This window comes from Tyto alba, unplaced genomic scaffold, assembly GCF_018691265.1.
Source record: "Tyto alba isolate M040663 unplaced genomic scaffold, T.alba_DEE_v4.0 Super-Scaffold_28, whole genome shotgun sequence".
Classification (NCBI taxonomy): domain Eukaryota; kingdom Metazoa; phylum Chordata; class Aves; order Strigiformes; family Tytonidae; genus Tyto; species Tyto alba.
Window position 1 is genome coordinate 12,415,728 of NW_024881302.1, and position 18,795 is coordinate 12,434,522.

At 40.0% G+C, this 18,795-nt stretch overlaps 1 protein-coding gene across 6 annotated transcripts in view; it reads left to right on the top strand.

The window, feature by feature from the left end:
- LITAF (lipopolysaccharide induced TNF factor) overlaps window positions 1-18,795 on the top strand; it is a 90,812-nt gene that overhangs the window by 56,003 nt on the left and 16,014 nt on the right. For 3 of the 6 annotated variants that reach the window (XM_042798600.1, XM_042798601.1, XM_042798598.1), the window contains exon 1: window positions 18,021-18,182. The exons of 1 other annotated variant lie outside the window; for it this stretch is intronic. The gene's annotated coding sequence lies outside the window, so the exon portion shown is untranslated. Of the gene's footprint in view, window positions 1-14,301; window positions 14,409-18,020; window positions 18,183-18,272; window positions 18,432-18,795 lie in introns of those variants that run through there. 2 more of the 6 variants (XM_032983615.1, XM_042798599.1) reach the window with 2 other exon arrangements.

Genomic DNA, 18,795 nt, shown 5'->3' on the forward strand with positions numbered 1-18,795 from the left:
AATCTGTTTAAATTATATCACCTAATAAATATATTGAATGTAACAAATTGAAGGTGTTGGGGTTTGGTTGTTTTTTATTCTGGGGAAGAAGGTAAAAAAGCTCAGGTCTCCAACCCAGGCTGCAGGTGTATCTGTCTTGTTTGCAATCTTGCACAGAGTTAAAAATATTTATTGCTGCGTGGACACGGACTGGGCACACTGGCTCCTCTGTGCTGCGTGACCTTGCAGCCAGAGTAGCAAAACTTTACAGATCCTGTATAGCTGGTAGTTACGGACACCATATGCTTGCTTACTGGCATTCAGGTTACAATCTAATGAGAGGACAGGGGAGCAAGCAATCCAGCCTCTGGTGTTGAGCAGAGTTCGCTTTTTGTTGTGAAAAGAGCAGCCAGGCAACTTCACAACTGTTGTGCTTTCTGGCAGTGATGTGGTCACTTGGCTTTTTTACAGACACAGCTCTTTCTGTTACTTATCCCATGGTCTGGCACCACAGTAACTAAACCTTCAACAACAGCATGTTGCAGCAGAAACATGCTCTGACATTTTCTATAGAAGATAACAAATGGTGCAGAATCTCTATAACAGCATAGAAGAAATGACCAGAAAGACAGCAGGCATCTAGAAAGCTATTTCTGGGTCTCTCCTTAATAGGCAGAGGTAGTCCTGTTTCATGAGAACTCAGAGGAAATATGGAGGGACAAGAAAGTAGTAGGGTGCTATTTTACTTGATATAACCATCAAGTAGAATGTCTTAACATATGTCTTAACATCCTTTGTACAGCCTCTCTTTCTCTGGGGTAGAAACAAGTGACTTATTACTACTCCATTTCCCATATATAAAAAGTAGGCATGTATTGTGAGAAAGAGGACCACAGGTATCTTGCCAATTTGAGTAATTGGAATTTTCACAGGAGAAAAGTGTACCTTTACCATTTCTATTGCTGTCTAAGGCTTGTCAAAGGCTACTACAGCACAGGTGATTTAGTAATTCTTGTCTGTTTCTCCAACTGGGTGCAAGTTGCCTGTGAGCAATTCCTCTAAACTCACAGGAAGCTCCTACTGTGGATTGGGCTGCCACATTCTTGTGAAGTCTGAAGCTATCTGGAGTACTCTCAGCACGTATTTGGGCAGGGCATCAGCCTGAGTGAGGCACCAGGGAGATCTTGCCATGGAGAGCCTTGTGCACTTCACAACTTTAGCAGCATGGTAAGGGTCAGGAGATATGCTGGTGCTCACAGAAATACACTTCTGAAGGATGAGAAAAGCAGAGGGATTCTCCCGTCCTACTCTAAGCAGTATGCTTTCTCAAGAATCTTTCACCTGCTTCCTTTAGTGCTGATCTCACACATTTGTTGAGAGCTTTAGTAATCTGGGGGTTTAGCTTCTAGCAGAACTCTGGCCTTTCACTTAAATGAAGAACATCTAATGCTGTGTTGCAAATATATGTCTGAAAGAAGACCTAAAAGCTGATGCTTGAGTCCTTTTGGTAGGATTCCAGTACTCAGTGTCCTGATGAAGTGCTGGAGCTGTATCTTTTTGCACTATCATATTTCTCTGATGCTAACTTTATCTAATTCAAGTGAAAAAAGATGGTGTGATAATTCCTAATTGTTACCTGTGAAGCTTATTTGCATTATCCTGGAAACCCAAATAAGGCATGTTTAACTAATATATCCTGCGGTTTTCAATGAGTCATTTATATTTCCAAGTTTGCTTTCACATAGCTGCTGAAAGAGCAGAATTGCAGCTAAAGTGTTGTCGGTTACAGTCCTGGCAAGGCTGTTATTACCCATCTAGTTTTTGCTGTAAATTGAGAATTCAGTGCAGCTCTTGCTGAAGAAAGAGAGTTTTTTGAGTTGCACTGAGATTTCATAAGTGCTTCAGATAACCACAGCTAAAAGTGTCTAGTGTGCTTGTACTGAAGCAAAGACAAGCGGGTGTTTTTTTCTTTCTTTCTTTTCAGATCAGTGGTTCCTAGAATAATAATGTATGGCTGAACACACCGCCTCATTTTCAGAAGGATGATATTGCAGCTTAAATATTTAGCACTAGGGCACTATGAATTCTAACCTTAACGTAGGGCTGTTACTACCAAATTAAAATAGTCTGGCAGCAGCCTGTTAACACAGCAGTGTGTTCATTAATAAAATAAATTCAGCCCCCCCTACTCTAACGGTAACAGTGCTTCTTAAAAGGAAAAATCTTTGAATCAATGTAATATTTCATATCTGCATCCATTTTCTACGTATAGTGTGGAGGGAATTGAATGATACCAGGTGAATAGATTCTTCCTGATCCATGCCAGCTGTCTCCTACTCTACAACATCACTCCCTTCTGACAGACCAATCCTGTAAAACCCTGAGTGTGGTAAAACTTGGCTTGGTGGGCATCACAAAATCTGCCTCAATGTCATTAGTCTCAATTTGGGAAATTGGTAAGTCTTTGGAGTAAATTCATGTCTGTTATTAAATCAGTGAAAGTGTATACTTTTTTCCCCTGTGATTTTTAAACAGACTGGTAGCATTGAAAGCTGACTGCTTGCTTCCTTTGAAAGTTTCAATATGCTGTTAGGAATACTAAAATTAAATTCTGGTATGAAGAGGAAAGTAATAATATCATAATATCTATCCTGAATTTTCCTTTTTGTCCTCTATTCTTGACCCATAATCCCAGAGGGGTGTTGCACTACCAGCTGCAGTTGCACATTGTTTCCTGCTATGCTGTAATCAGCCTGTCTCTTCAAGCATTTCTAGAGAGCTGAGTCTGAAACCTCTGTAACTTTACCAGTTCCAAAAATGTAATTGAGCTGTATGTGTACAAATTGTTTGGAGATTCTTGATGATAATCCCCAAAGAATGTACCTTGTGCGATTTCTGAAATAATAATTCCAAATATACTGAGTTCTTGCATTCAGGGTATCAAATGGGAAAAAAACAAAAGTCTGAATCTTTCCATGATATATCAACAGTAAGACTTGGCAGAAGCTGCTACAGGTAGAAACAAGTTTCTGATCCCAATCTGCTGTACAGAGCCCTTCCTTCAGGGAAGGCACAAGGCAGAGTGGTAAAAAAACACAATTCCCACTAATTTAGTTTAAAAGTCACTTCATTTTTTTCATTTTTCTCCACCACAACTGATTCATTCACATTAAATAGAACCCATTCCATAACCCCTTAGAACAATTAACAATTGAATCTGTAATAAAATCTGACCTAAACCCACACTTTATTATATAGTACTGCAGAAGATGTTCTGTGGGAATAGGCTTAAGAGAGCTGGAATCAATACATTATTTTGTTCTGTGCCTTGTATGCAGAATCTGTAAGTTGATTCATTACTATAATGAAAAGATGCTGTAGTTTCTTAGAATGCTCATGGTAAGACACTGAAAATAGAAATTAAATGTATCTGCAGAAGTTTCACCAATTTGTCCGGTTTAATTAAATTTTCTTAGGAATTTTGCATATTCATAACTAATCTGAAAAATAGCAACAGGCTGACATTTAAATTAAAAGTATGTAGCATTGCCATTATTCCTTTACATGGTGACATTAGATGGTGATTTCACAGTGGTTTAATACCGCTCTTGAAGCCTGCTCTTGTAACTGACATCTCTGCCTTTCCTCTGGGTATCCAAACCCAGTGTCTGAACTGATCAAGAATGGCTGAACGTTGAGTGGTTTGGGCATTCTGGAATGAAGTAGGCATATTCCAGCCCAGAAACAAATGAAGAGAGAAAGTGTTAATAGTATCATATACAGTTATAGGTCCATGCATACTGATTTATAGAAGAGAAAATACCTGGTTTGCTAGAGCAATTTTTCATCTAATTTTTTAAGTTCTCAGGATAGGCTGCACACTGATATTATTGCCAACAGTCACTAGTAGCCTCATAGAGCAGTATAACTTAAAATAAGATGGAATAACAAAGAGAATTTTGCGTGCCTGAGTAAAAGATTTTTCTGATGGGGGTTTTCCATGGCACACTGTAAACCTGTCTGTGTTTGAAATGGAGAGGAGATATTACAGAGACATGTAGCTCCCACTTTAGAGCTGGAATAATTAATGCAGATTATATTTTTATATATATATGTGTGTGTGTGTGTGTGATATAAGGTTGTTGGGAGGCTTGGGCATGGGGTGGCTTTGTTTTTTTTTTTTTTTTATTTTTAATTAACAACTGGTGTAACTTTCACCTCTACACCTGGGTGATTTTTAAATTGATCTTTTTCCCCTCTTCTTTGTCATGAAACACACTAATAAATAATGGACTGTCCATTACATTTGCTCAAAACACAGTCCCATAATAGTCATCTGCAACAAAAGAACTTACATGTTCTTATCTTTTATTGATTCACCTCATTTTGCAGATGTGGACTTGGATTTCCCATGTAATTTGCTGGAGGTCAGCTTTGTGGGCTGAGAAAAGGCAATTATTCTCATTTTGTCAGTGGTAGTACTAAACAGAGGAATTACTTGATGTGTTATAGAGCAAATCAGTACAGGAATTAGGAAGCTAAACTTGGATACTCTGACTGCCAATGTTTTATTTTACCTGTCAGCTGTCCCCTCACGTAGCTTGCTTATTTCAAGCACTTCTTTTTGGGAGTTTTCAGCTGTTCTTGTTTTCCCCAAGCCTGTAAGCAGAATCGATGTATGCTTAAGAGAACTTACTAGCTAGAATAAAGCATAGGAGTGCGACATAGGAGTTGGAGGAGTGAGTGATAGTTGTAAGCAGTAATATTGCTTCACTCTCAGAGCCCTAATCTTGTGTAAGATGAAATTTATCTTGAAGTTTCCACAGTCTCTTTAGCCTAAATGTCCAAAAAAGTGCCTTTAGTGCATGTCTGCTTCTCTTATAGCACTGCTGGGCACTTTAACAGCTCTATAGAATTTGTGAACCTTAAAATAAATTTCTTCTAAATGTCATTTCCGCTTCACACCATTAGCTAGCTCACAGCTCAGAGCACTGACTGTATGTTTGTTCACTGTAACTTCTGAGTGTCACTGTGCTGAGTTGTGAGATGCCCTTATTGGTGTTACTGGAAACCTTCTTCTTTCACTCAGAACAGTCTTATCACCCAGTCAATTTCTTCTCAAAACTTCAGCCACAGCTGGTGGAGGAAGCAGTATTGACACAGAATATCCCTTGCCCTCCAATCGGTATCTCTATCAACACATTGGCAATTCTTTGCTCTTTTCTGTGAAATGATCAAGAGTGAGCAGAAATGTGACATCAGCATTAGAAAGGGACCTTGTTTTGTGGGAGTGGTGTTGTACTTATCACACCTGTTGTAATTGCTGCATTTATAATCCTGTGGGGTTTAGCCATTTCACATATACATAGCTGAAAATATCTCATGAATGGCACATCAAATTCCTTGTTGGCCTCTCAGACTTCTAATACATTTGCCCATTCTAGCAGGAATTTCTTATTCCCTTGAAAGTTTGCCTATAGGAGAGAAACCAAATGCATTTTAATTTTCTGAGGAGATGCAAATGATAATTAATTAGGTCAGTTTTCTTCAGGCTTCTTGAAAGCAGCTGGGTGGGAAAACCTGTCCAATGGTCTTGGTTTAGGCTAATGCCAGTTTGCCATGCCAACAATGTCAATCTGGTGTGGAAAAAAGAATTACATTGTAGGACTTTTGCTGAATTGGAATCACCAGGGTTAGAAGACACATCTGGCCTTCTTGCTGAAAAAGCACAATGGTACAGTGCAGTGCTTCACTGAAGGACTTGGATAGCTGCATTAGTTGTGGGTAGTGTGTAAGGAACTGAAGGAATTGATGTGTCAAACATTCATCAACACAGAAAGCCTCAAGGACAAGCTGTGGCCTTTGCAATTAGTCTAAGGAACGCTGCCCAAGGAAGTGCAGAGTGTATTGAAGGGCGCACAGCTCCACTTCCTTGCGGTTGTACTGCCAAACTCCTTAGATAAGCCTCAAAGTGGAGAAATGTGGACTGAGTGATACCGTATGTTCGGGTTAGGACTGATAAGAGAGATAAATAACCAGCACCAGATGGACCTAAGCAAAAACGGAGGAAAAAATAAGGGGGTGTGGGCATGTGAGCACAACCACCAACTCAGTCGGACAAGTGGGTTGGTGCACTCTCTTCCCTCTCAATGCATGTGCAGAACCCATGCTTCACCTTTTTCTTGTCTCTCATGGAAATGAGTTCATGGAATACCTGCCTCTCTTGGTCTAGTATGCTAATCAGCTGATAAAGATGAATTTAAAAGGCAGCAGAAAAATTTGCTATGTGTGCACTCACCACCTAAGATTTCCAAACCTGAGACAATGCTGGAACCTGGGGTGGTGAACCAGACTCTTTTCCTCTCCTTTTCTTTTCTTGCCTTTCTTTTAATTTTATAGATTTATCAATAAGAGAGCACATTGCTTACTATCCTGTTCCAAGTTTAAGTTGTTTCTACCACAAGTAAAAAATTTTAACTGGTCGTTTGGTGTTGTTTCACCTTAATTTAACCCAAGGGGATCACAAAACCTTTATGACTTCCTGGGCACCCAGTACGGGTTGTAACATGGTGTAATCAGTTGTGGGAGGCAAATTAAGGGATGGGTACATATCATTTTCACATAATATACAATAAGTGTTTCATATTGAATGTGTGGCTATCAGGTTCATTTTTTCTACCTTCAAAAATAGCTTCAATAAAATTAGGGTTTGGATGAATTTGGATGTCAGGACTTTATCATCAGAAAGCTAATCCCACTCTGGATTAGTATTTTATGTGTTTTAGGGATTTACAGGCCTTAAACTATCTGAGTGTGTTGAAATGAAAACTGGTGAAGAAAAAAACAAGTAGAGGGTTTATTCATAGATGTACTTAAATAATGTCAGGTCATTTGGAATAGAACAAGTATCCTATTCTGAATTCTTTTTTCAGAAGAGCCCTGTGCTCCTGTTTTCAGGCTTTACTTTGGGTACAATTGCCTTTAGTTTAAAATACTTTGCCAGTATGCATGTAATTGAATGGGATATGTTAATTGCTTGTTTGACAACAAAAGGACTTTTAGCTGCTTTGCAGAAACTGAAGAATTGCATTACTAATTTCAGAATCCAGTCTCTTTGATTGCTTTCAATTTTGTTGAAGATGTGTATAAATATCAACAAACTGAGGAAGGCTGGAGGGTGGATGATAAGGGTTTGATTGCTATATGATTGCTGTAAGAAAAAAGTGGAAAATACTTATGTTGTAGTAACAACAAACCTGCAAGACTTTGGCAACTTGCAGCTGTCAACATTTATGCTTCAGCCACTTGGTGCCACTGTTTCTGAGTTTAGCTGGGAAGTTTACACTGCTTTGTACTAGAGCCCAGATAGCTCCATGTCCTTTTGGATCCTCAGTCTGGTGTCAAAAGAACATGGTGGCATGTCTGTGATCGTTTCATCCTTAGTTGTGGCTTGGAAACTGTCCTAAACTGTAGTGGCTTCATTAAAAAGAAGAAAAAAAAAAAAGTGCAATGCTGTCTCTGTATGTCTCTGTAGTAACAGTAATTCTAAAGCTATGACAGATGGAAATGAGGTCAAGTTTGCAGAGTAGTAAATCCTTTTGTTAGGATGACATAAACAAAGTGACTTTAAGGCACATAGGACCTTGTCTGTAGATGAGCATATAGACTTTAAAATGAGCTTCGTAGGTGAGTCTAATAGAAGAATATTACCTCTCTGCAAACTTTATCTCAAAAAGCATAGTCCAAAATATTTTAGTTTTGAGAGCTTTGAGAATTTGATGCCTTTTTGGTTATAAGGTATGCAGGGATAAATTTTTCTAGACTGTTCTTAGTTTCATCTTCCTATGAAATATTGTCGTCTTCATTCTGAGTTTTTGGGGTTTTAGTCCTTTCAGAACCCTAAACTATTTCTCTTCCCACTCTTGCCGGTTTATCCTAGGCAGTGTGAGAGACACTGGTAAAAACAGACATTTGGTAAGGTTATAATACTTCCCTCTACAGTGCCTTTGCCTACTGTGTATGATTTAACTTCGTTACAGCCACCTGAAATCTCAAAGAGAAAAACTGGTTTCCCTGGATGACAGACATTTTATGTTTTCCATGTGAAATCTCTGCTTTCCTCTGAGGCAAGCAGATTTTTAGATTATATAAGCAACTCATGAAAATAATTACAGACAGATTTTCTTCTGCACTTGTCTAGAAGCATAATGAAATGAAGAAGGATAATTACATGGAAGGCTTTTTGTCCCATAGATGTTGCAAAGCATTTTGCTGTGTCAGTTCCTTTTGGACACAGGGTATGCCATCTGGTGGACAAGTCATATTGTGTCTGAATCCTTGAGACAAATACTTAAAGATCATGATATTTTGTGTATGTGTGATAAAACTGTTTAGCTGTGGAATGTGTAAAATAGTACATATTTATAGTTCAAGGCAAAGAATTCCTCTTCTTGGATGCTGATTTTGTAATTGAAATTACTTGAGTGTGCTTGGTTCCCTTTTGAGGAAGCTGAATTTCTTTTGCTAGGATATGAATTCCTTGTTACCATTTGTAAAACTATCAAACATAAAATTCTTTGCAGTTTTCTTCTTAATTAAATTTAAATTAATGACCTAGAATTATGTTCATCTGGGAACAAATCAGAAATAATTCTGAGAAATGTCTGGCAAAGTAGCATAATTACTAAATTCCAGTAATAATAAAAAGAAAATAATTTTAGAAATTTCCTTGCTTCAATAATGAAAGCAAAAATATTCCTCTTACTAGAGACATAGGCAACTTGTGTGTGTGTGTATATATATATATATATATACATTTTTTTTAATGTGAAGTTAAGATATCTATACTGTTTGTTGACCCATACTAGTTTGATTCTTTCTTGGTAGAAAGCAAATGACAACTCTTAAGACATTCTTTACTGACTGAAAAGTCCTTTCCAAAAGCAATAAGGATTTGTTTTACAGGGAAGGCTCTAAAACCCTCAACATTTGACAAAAATGTTATGCTTGCTGAATGAGATCATTTCCCTTTTCATGCAGAGATCAGAGATCTTGTCTTGTAAAAGTCCTTCAGAGACAGCCCACTGCCTTTCTACATTTTAAAATAACACAGGCTTATGTTAAATGTTTCCAAAACCAAATATGCAAAAAGTAAAACAGATGGTTACAAAGGTGAAGATTTTGCTGTTTGAAGATATGATGCTAATTAGGGAAAAGCCTCAAATAAATTGATCTAAATTAAAATTTAATTTGAACTCAGAAGCAATTTTATGTTTTTGTTTTGTTTTGTTTTAAAAAAAGGCCATAATTTAAATTTGATTTAATGAGTAAAAATTTCTGGACAAATTGGACAAATAACGTAGTGTCAACTACATGCTGATTAAAGAAACTTTAATGTTCATTGTGCTGATAGCTCTGTCTGTCCTGCAGGTAGACAGAGCCATTTCTAGCTTTAGAGTAGATGTTCTTGTTAACTGGTCATGCAGAGGAACTGGAAAGGTGATTAATAATCTTTCCCACCATTCATGTATAAGAGAATTAGTGCTACAGAGATTTAAGCAGCTTCTGGTAATAGATTTGTCAGCTAATACTGCCAGGTACCTCTGAAGATCTGCAAGATCTCAAGCAAGTGTCAAAGCAGCTGAGTTGGATGGTTCTGCTGTTAAGATACACAAATGTGGGTAGCATAATCTGGTAAGAGAACTCATGACTTACTAAACAAATATCTGAGACCAAAGCCAAGTGTTGCAAGTATTTGAAGATCCTAACACCGCCCACCCATATGACAATCAATAAGGTCACGCACATTGTGATAATCATGAAGTTTGCTGACCAGTGCTGAAAAGTTATTTATCAGCTGGACTAAACTGAGCCATGACTTTGCGGAGAAGCAATTTATTTTTAGTTACTGTAGATTTTGTTCTGGTTGTGGCACAGATCACATGATTTTGCTGCAGGGCAAATTCAGGAGGAGCTGCATATACAGTCAAGACTTGCAGAATCTATGTGTACAGCAGATCAGCCAGCTCTTGAAATCCCAATGTGCTTTCAACCATCATGTGGGGATTTCTAGTTCACTAATTTTTATTACTAGTGTTTGTCTGTAAGGATATTCAATTGTTTGCTGATTGCCTTGCTTGTCATGAAGGATTAGTCTGAAAGACAGAGGATTAATTTCAATTTAGGAGTGTCCTGAACATTTGGTGCCCATATGCAACAAAGCCACTTGAGGCTGCCAGCAAATTTGGTGAAGTACTTTCTGAGCGTGTAGCAATGGATGATGAGATTGCATTCCACCATTAGTCATCGTTCTGGTAAATGGATATTAAAACTCACATTGCTATTGCTGTTTTAGCTCTGTAGCTATGACACTTGTGCTGATTTTGTTCCCAGATGGTAAGCTTCCTGGTTTGCTGCTTCCTGCAAACAAGCAATATCAAGTGACAAGGTATGATATGTAATATCTGAGTTTCTGGAACAGCTACTGACACCTTCCGAGATGAGACTGTTGACCATATAATTTGTGTGTGGACTTGAGAGATTCACTAAAGTGCCTTTAATGAAGGTAGTCCTCCTATTGGTGGGGAACTGAAATATTAAACATTATGTCAAAGCTGTTCTTAAATCATACAACATGAACTATAACAACTAGAGATTATAAACCAAAACAGAATTCAATAGCAATAACTTCACAATTGCCAGAACTGCAGCAAGTATTACTACTGCAAAGTTCAAATGTTTGTAGCATGAAGTGAGAGAAGCATAAGAAAAGAAATCCTTATTGGCATCCGGCTTTGCACATAATGTATAAGAGTGATGCTGGGAACAGTTTGAGAGAAGTGGATATTTGAGGCCTTGAGGAGAGACTCACTGGATAACTATGAATTTTTAGCAATAAGGTCTTAATCTCTCTACATATTTCTGTATTTCTTGCCTATATCCCAACTAGGTTGTAATAATTCTGGTGTCCAGATGACAGCTGTGTGAAAGATTATTATGTCAGAATTATGCACAAAAGACTACTGTATCATTGCTTCGTCACTTTAGATCCAGAGTTAGATCATAGCAGTTCATTAAAATAAGTCTGGCTGCTGCCTTAAGTAAAACAACAGAAAGCTTAAATGTAAGATTTAGATCAGTGGTTTCAGTGGTCAGATATAACATGAGACATCAAAGCTGATTTACAGCCATGACTGTAAATGACACCTTGGCCAAACAGTAGGTCAGGCGTTATTCTGGAGAAAGGGTGAGAAGATGGGATTTTTGTATTGCTACTTTCAGCAATGGCATCACAGCAGTTGAACTCATGCTTCAGTTATGACTATAGGAAAAATAATCAGGCAGCTTTATTTTGAAAATCACATCCTTCCTGTACCCTGTCAAGGGAGCAGGAAGATGAATTTGAAGGGTAAATGTTTGGAGAGTCATAATTTTCCTCTCTGTTTTCTGATGACATTATTAAAGAATCCATCAAACAGTGGAGGACTTCATTAGGACAGATCTTCCATTTTTAAATATGAAGCTTTTCTATCATATAAACATTTATTTCTTGTTTTTTATCCTAAGAGAAACATTACTGGCAGTGAATTGTTATTCTCCTTGTAATTCTTTACATGAAGTGCCAAGTGTTCTGGGAAAAATAAATTTATCATTCCCTGTTTTGACACCACATTGTTGTGTTGCTCTCTGGGGTAGATGATATGATTTACATACTTAAATGTTTTGCTGTATTGTAAAATAGTTTTTTCCAATCTGGCAGCTGTTATTTGATCATCATAACAGCTAATAACACTATGGGAGTTGATAATTAAGAAGGAAGCAATACTGAAATAAGGATAATGAAGTATTAATATTTAAGTTCGGATTAATTTAACAATTCCGTCGATTAATTGCAATCCTGGGGGATCATCTGCAGTTTCAGACTTGATATGCTACTTCTTTTTAATGTAATAAATACATTAATATTCCAATCTTCCACAAGCATGTTACTCCACATATTGCCAACTTGGAGATGAAAGAAATAAGTCTTTTTTTTTTTTTTTTTTTCCTTAATGGTCATGCTAAGCAAGGCACAAACAGTGAGGAGGGTGCATGCTTGGGAAAGAGGTTGGCAGGAGGATGGCAGATGTTTAGTATCAGGGGTTGTTCTGATGCCTTAAACGAAGTGTTGGCCTCCCTGGAAAGGAGGAAAGGCTCTGTCCCCACTGTGAGGAGGCAGGGAAGCCCACCTCTGTGCATCTGCCCGGCACACAGGCAGGCTCTAGGGTAAGGAGTTCCCTACCTGCCAGATGGCAGTAAATGGGCAGCTGCAGCCTCAAAAGAGAGAACAGCAGCAGCCAGGAAAAGCTCAACCTCAAACCTGCCTCACCAGAGAGCACCAGGCAAAAGTGACCAAGTGGCTGCTGTGAAGATGTGTGGGCTGAAACGACCTGAGAGCTGTTTAAAAGCTCAAACTTCTGGAGAGTTTACCCTCTTCATCCCATCTGTTTCTAGCATCCTGAGGAGGGGGAGGAGCGGTAGGATCACCAGGGGAAGTGTGAAAGACACTAGAAGAAAATGGGAACTGAGAAAGATGGTTTTATGTAAGAAAACATGTGTCTGAGAGCTGACTTCATCTGTCATGATAGCTTCCTTCATTTTTTTTCCCCTACCAGTTCCATATTGGTGGGATCAATAGTTTTGTTTTGATACATGAATCTAAGCAATGATGCTGTCAGTCATGGGGTATTTATCTTCACAAAGTAGTTTCTGAAAGGGAGGGTGTATTTGTGGGCTCTCCGTTCTCTTTTTCTTTTTTTTTTTTTTCCTCTGCCCTCTCTGTCACAAAAAGAATTTATTTGAGGGTAATTTAAGTTGAAGTTATTAACTCCAAAATCAACATTGCAAAGCCCTTTATCACAGCTTTTTTTTAAAGCCAAGTGTTTGGAAACCAGTATTCAAGGTAACCCACTTCCTGGCTGCCTTGAAACCTAGGCTCTGCTCTTGTTCACACGAGCAAACTGCACCATGCCTTCAATTGAATTTGGCACCTATAATGTCAGACTCTGATAACTGCAGATGTTGGTGTAGTTGTCTATTGAACAGGGCTAGCACAGAAACAATACAGCAGTGTTATCTAGGCCTGTCTCTGCAAGCTGTTAATTATTACATTGTTAGCTCTGAAGTATTTTGTGATTAGTATTTCTGTAGTAGTACATGAAAAGAAGTATATTATGGCAGTACTTAGTTTTAATTATTGCAGACGTTTTTATGTGCACTCACTGTTAAAAGTGGCTTAGAGAATAAAACTGAAGCTGTCTGCACAGTACAATCAGGAAGTGCTGAAGTTACTACAGCGTGGGTCTGGAAGCTGATGAAACCCTAAACCCTGAGCTCAACAAAAGCTTGAGCCCGTGGTTGTTTTATTTCTCCTCTGCGCAATAAGCCTGGAGAGGACCATGTAGAAGTCGAAATTAATTTCTCCTGCACTAAAGTTAATTGAGTAAACTTAGAGTAGACAGAATTATTACATGGTAACATTCTTTCAAAATGTAGCTCTTGCCCACCATTCATTACCTTGACTCATGAAGCATTTGGCAGATTCTTAAAATTTTTTAATATTTACCAAATCAACTAATATGCTGTCCCAGTCTCTGTTTTATCAAAGCTCTAAGACCTAAATCCAACCTAAATGAGAACATATTTAAAAACAAAAGTCAACAACACTGTTTCCTTCCCGATCAAAAAACATCCAGAGTGCCAGCCATTAAAAGCATTGTATAAAACTCCATAGAACTAGTTAAGGGGACTCTCTTCTCCCATGAGTGTTTTACATTCAGAACCTCAGCCAGGATAGCTAGAATTACTCTACTGGGTGCTAATAAGGGTGCTGTTGGTACTTTAGTAGGGATATGCAAATCACATTTTGTGGCTAACAAATACATGTATTTATGCAAATACCACCTTTATAAAGCCATAGTGCCTCACGAAGTTTGAGTTGGCTACTGTGGCTAATAGGTGCTTTTCCTGTTTGTCAGCAGGCAGTCTCAGAGAGGCTCAGACCTTCCTTCCTCTCAGCACTCCAGTGTCCAAGTGAAGCTAAAGCAATAGGGAGGCTTTTCTCAGACAGCCAAAATTCCAGTTTTCATGCTCCCATCTACCATGAAGAAGCTGCTTAGGTAACTGAATCTCATCTGGGCAAACTGTGTGCCCAGCTCATGACAGCTAAGTATTACCAGTGCACTTTACACTGCAATGTGGGATGTGTACCTTGTTTTCAGCTTTGAGGCTTGAAGTGTGAACCTCAAAGCTCACGTCACAGGTTGCTTGGCTAGTCAGAGTTAGAAAATCTCCCTTGAAGATTAGCTGCTGTTAGCTGAAGAGGCAGCACATCTTCATTTGTACCTTGGACCTGTAGAACAGAATGTTGATTTACACTCGTGGCACTGACGGTATGTGTAGTTTATTATTGGTTAAAATGCAGATCAATTTTAAAGAGGCAAAGTTTGACCAAAGTCACTAGAAATCAAATGACACAATACCAAGTTGTACTACTGTTTTGTGGTGGTGTTGTTTTATTTTATTTTATTTTTAACTGATGCTTTATTTCTTAAACCAGATGGGATTATTAGCTCGCCAGTGGGACATGTTATACAATGTGGGTGTAATCACACATGTGATTTGTAATGATCTAGGCTTGTCTTAAATGTGTTTTCCAGAAAGTCAGCCAAGTTTGTCTGGAAGTAATCAGAAGATGTAGTCTCTTTCTTCCTTACTCACTTTGTTCCACTTGCTTATCACTTAACTATTGAAATGGAAAAATAAGACATTAATCTTCATTTTCCCAGCTTTCTCCTGTGAACACAGATTTTTACTATACATTCCTCTCTTTGATTAAAAAGCTCTTTACCATCTGATGCTTTCCCCCTATAATCCAGTGAGTGATTTGGGACAATAATTTTCTAAATTTAAAGAAATTGTAACATTTCATAATTGAGGAGATTCACTACTCAGACTAAATACTGATTTTCATATCAGTATTATTTAATTAAGGAGAAGCCTAAGAAAAACCTGTGGATTCTATATGCTGATTGTTTTGACAAATATGTACAATTAAATTTATTTAATGTATTTTACTTCCTAGAAAAATTTTAATCTAAATTCTTTATCAGTAACAACCTTGCAGAACAGGATCTGATAATGGAGGGTAAAAGGACAAGAGGGGAAAGATTATTTTGACTCATTTAAATAATAACATATAATTCCTCTCCAGTTTTGCTTTTTGTCAGTGTTATACACAAAATTAATGAGAAAAAATTTAGCTCATAGGTGAGCTAAATTGTCTGTGAGGCTCGCTCAGAGAAAAGATTTAGAATTAGCAAAATCAGTGTTAAGTTATACCAGTTTAACCAAAATTCAAGCTCTGCTTTCTCAGGCAGTCAACATTCCCGTGGTCAGAAGCTGAATTTTGATTGAGTACCACTTGACATTGTAAGTGTAACTAATTTGTTCATCAGTATTGATCCTGTCTGGAAGTTCATGCCCTTGAGACTTTGAAGTAGGTTTTGTTCAACCAACTGATGCTTGCAGCAGTGAATTATGTAGAAATGATAATTCTGTGGTTTTGGTCTGGTTTGGTTTTGTTCATGACTTTAAATATAAATCTTCCAAAATATTTGAAAGTGTTAATTTTCTAGATGGCACTGCTACTTGTGTCTTTTTTTTTTTAACCCCATCAAGTTTATATTTTTCTCTTTAAAAAAATATTTATATTGTGAAAAGCAAGTGTATGAGTGGCTTAAATTTTAGCTGTTATAGTAGGTCAGAACATTGACTGGCAACTGCAAAACCAAAATGACTGGCTATATTTTGCTTGTACTAACTGCAAATTGCGTTGCAGTTCTGTTCTGTTTGTTTTGCAACTTGAATCAGCCATTGCAACACTGGGGAAAAAAAACAACGTTCTTTCAGATTATTTGATTTAACATATCTACCTTGCATTTTCTATAAACCTATGTGTGCAAGCTGATTACTGGTCGGAAACTGCATTATGGCACAACTCTCCTGAAGAATCTAGTATTATTGAAATGATCAATACTCATAGAAATTAAACAAATCAGTATATGCAAAATTATGAAAAAAAAAAAATTGTATGCATGCAAGTCGTATGATTTCCAGGCAGGAGAAAAATAAGGTGACATTGAGCTTTTCTTATTTTACATAGTGAGAGCATATTACGGTATATAAAATATGGCTAACAGGCTTTTGAATATACATCAACTTATAAACTTTGTTTAGTTTCTTTGGTGTAAACTTACTGTTGTAAAAGCAAAAGCTAATAAACCTAGCATGCATTAATTTTTCGGGCTAAACTGACATCTACTGGTGTTCTGTAATACAATACAGGCAATTAATGTGATGACAAAAAGTACGCAATATTCTGTGTACGTTTCCATTTCCGTGACGCTGTCAGCAGCCCTGTTGATGACAGTAGGGTGGAGAAAACAGTAACAGCCAAGTATAGCAGGTGGGGCTGCCCCTGGAAAGGTGATGAAGTGAAGCTCTCATAGTTACAGCATGCTGCATTCAGATTTCAAGCTTCTGAAACTGCCATGTGGCCTTTTTTCTTATGAATTTTTTAAAATAAAATTTGTTTATAATCTATATTATAATATAGATATATAATAAATATTCAGATAGGTACACGGCTCATTGGGAGGGGGGGAAAGATAATAAAGACTTATCCTAATTTCTAGCCATGTTCCCTCAAGCATGCCTTGAGCTGGCACTGCCCGTGTCCCCCACCCAGTCACCCAGGCTCTTGCAGGAAGACAACTTTGGCGGGTGCCACGGCAGAGGGGCCATGCTGGGGAAGCTGTGCTGGGTGCACCCTGCGCGATAGAGCAGTCCAAGAAAGAAGGCTTTCAGATGAAGGTTATGCCTTATTTCACCCTGGGAGATGTGTTCAGTCATGGCTTCTCTCTTGTGTGGCTTATAAAATGCTCATAGCCACCTGGGGAAGGGGATTTAGTTACAAAGACAATTATTCCAGTTTTAGTTAACACAGGACACCAAAGCCAAAATTACTTGTATTCTCCTCATGAGGAAAATATCATAATATATAATGTGTTTTCTTGATAATGATGAAAATGTATTCAGCTCTAAGTCTAGCTCTACTCTCGGGTTCAAACGCTAATATGTAGGAAAGGCTGAATGCTGAGGAATCACCCCCCACCCCCTTCACCCCAAATCAGGGGACTAGGAGTATTCAAGCTGCCAGAGCCCTTGTACTCCAACACCTGCTGAAGGCTCCTCGTGCCCGTACCTGCAGGTGCCTCAGTAGGTCACTGGGACTGCCAGGCTCACTGTCGGGCTCATTGTCACTTGGAGTAAGAGCCCCTTTTGTCCTATGAAACCTGAATCCTGGCTCTGGGATGGGTCTGAGTTGGAGCTTTATACATATTACTTAGGATAAGGTCCAAGAAAGGATTTTAACACAAAAATAGGACTTTAATGGATTTTAGATGTTTTCAGCCAAAATCCCTGCTGAGCTCTCAGGGGTTACTGACTCCCTCCAGTCTAAAGTAGATTAAAGCACTTAACTACTAACTCCAGCCAGCTGGCTCACCTTAACTACAGTGGGTGAAGCAGTCCTTGTTGAATCCCTCCCAGGGACCTGGACAGTAATTAATTTGTCTTACCTTTGAGCTGTTAGGTTGGATAGAGGAAGAAGTGACATACTCTGTATTACCCAAAGCCTGAATCTGATTTAATTGCCTGTGAAGGCGTTAGTTAAAATCACTATGTGTGGTGAAGGTTTCTTTGATCTTTTTATGTTTTCTTGCATGCGGTGTTGTCAGAAATAACTGATCTTGTAACATAGGGGGTATGGTAGAGTTAGAGAAGGGTTTTTTTCCTGTGCTGCAAAACGTGGAGTCTGGGTACGCTCATTACGGGAAAGTTGAAGACAACTTGTTTGAATTTGACAATCTCTGAGTAAGCCTTTTGGCGAGAGCCGCGGAGTTCCCGGTACTCGGGCCTGGCTGTCTGGCGAAGGGGGGCAGTCACAGCGCTTTGCGTCACTTATCTTCATACTTCCACAGACTTTTCCCCCCGCCTCCCCCCTTTCTTTTCCCTCCCGCCCGTGCTCAGACGCGCCGCTCCCAGGTGTGGGGACTCGCTGGCACCGCTCGCAGCCCCGGCACGGCGCGGCCCAGGCGCTGCCGGTAGGTCCGGTGCGGGGGGGGGGGGGCGAGGGGAGGCGGCTCCCTCCCGGCCGCGGGGGCTCGGGGCAGGGCCCGTCCCGGGGCCGGCGGTTGCTGTCGCGGGCCCAGGGCCGGGGGCGGCCGGGTGGCTCCTCGAGCCAGCGCCCGCTCGAGGTCCTCGGGGCGAAGGCGCGGGTGGGGACGGGACGAGCCCTGCGGGACGGTGGCTTCGCCTCAGCGGAGCGGAGGGCGGGCACCCGCTGCGGAGCGGTAAGGGCCGCTGGGCGCGCCGAGCTGTGTCGCGCCGCCCTGAGCTCGGCTGCTGCCGGACGGGCCCCGCTCCCGCGGTGCGCAGGGCTCCGCTGCCGGGGCCGCTCTTGGGGGGCGCAGCGGTAGCCGCCGCTCCCGGGGTCGCTCCCAGCCCTTCCGCGGCGCCCAGGCAGGACCGGATGCCACCACCCCCCAACAGACTTCGTCCCCGGCCCGGCTGCGGAGCCGGGGAGCCGCCTCGGCTCGGCGGGCCGGTCCCGGGGCGCTGGGGGAAGCTGGGGCTTCGCGGGCGCCGGCCCCGGGCCCGGTGGGCCGGTCAGGGGACGGCCCGGGAGAGGCCGTGGGCGGCGGCGTGTGGCTGCGG